A 505-nucleotide genomic window follows, 5' to 3' on the forward strand; every position below is an offset into this window, starting at 1 on the left:
GAATGCAAGTTGGTTTTTTTTGCCATTAAGGCAATATTTTAATTGGGTCTAACTGAATGTAATAAGAATTTGTTTTCTCAGGAGCATTAGCATACAAAACATAATCATTTTACCTGAAACATTAAATACTAAGAACATTTTGAAATGTGTGCAAATAATGTAAAATAGGAAAAATGAAAAAGTGATGGGGCAAATAAAAGACAAATAATGGAATAAAATGAATTGTTCATTAGGAAAATAGAGCATTATAGAGCTTTTACATAAAATCAATTTAAATGGTTGAACTCTATTTATTATCAACTAAAAACTAAAAATTATAAAATTATGACCGTGCACAGATGTTCATTTTTTTTTTTGTATCCACCCACCTGAAACAAGGGAAACTCATTCGGGCTGCTATGTATAGACATCGAACCAACCCTCTGGTTCCTGCTGCATGACGCACGGAGCTTAGCCAGTCCGCTCGGCTCAGCTCAGCTCGGAGCCGTCCACAGCAACATGCAGG

Source organism: Monopterus albus, unplaced genomic scaffold, assembly GCF_001952655.1.
Source record: "Monopterus albus unplaced genomic scaffold, M_albus_1.0 scaffold324.1, whole genome shotgun sequence".
Lineage (NCBI taxonomy): Eukaryota > Metazoa > Chordata > Actinopteri > Synbranchiformes > Synbranchidae > Monopterus > Monopterus albus.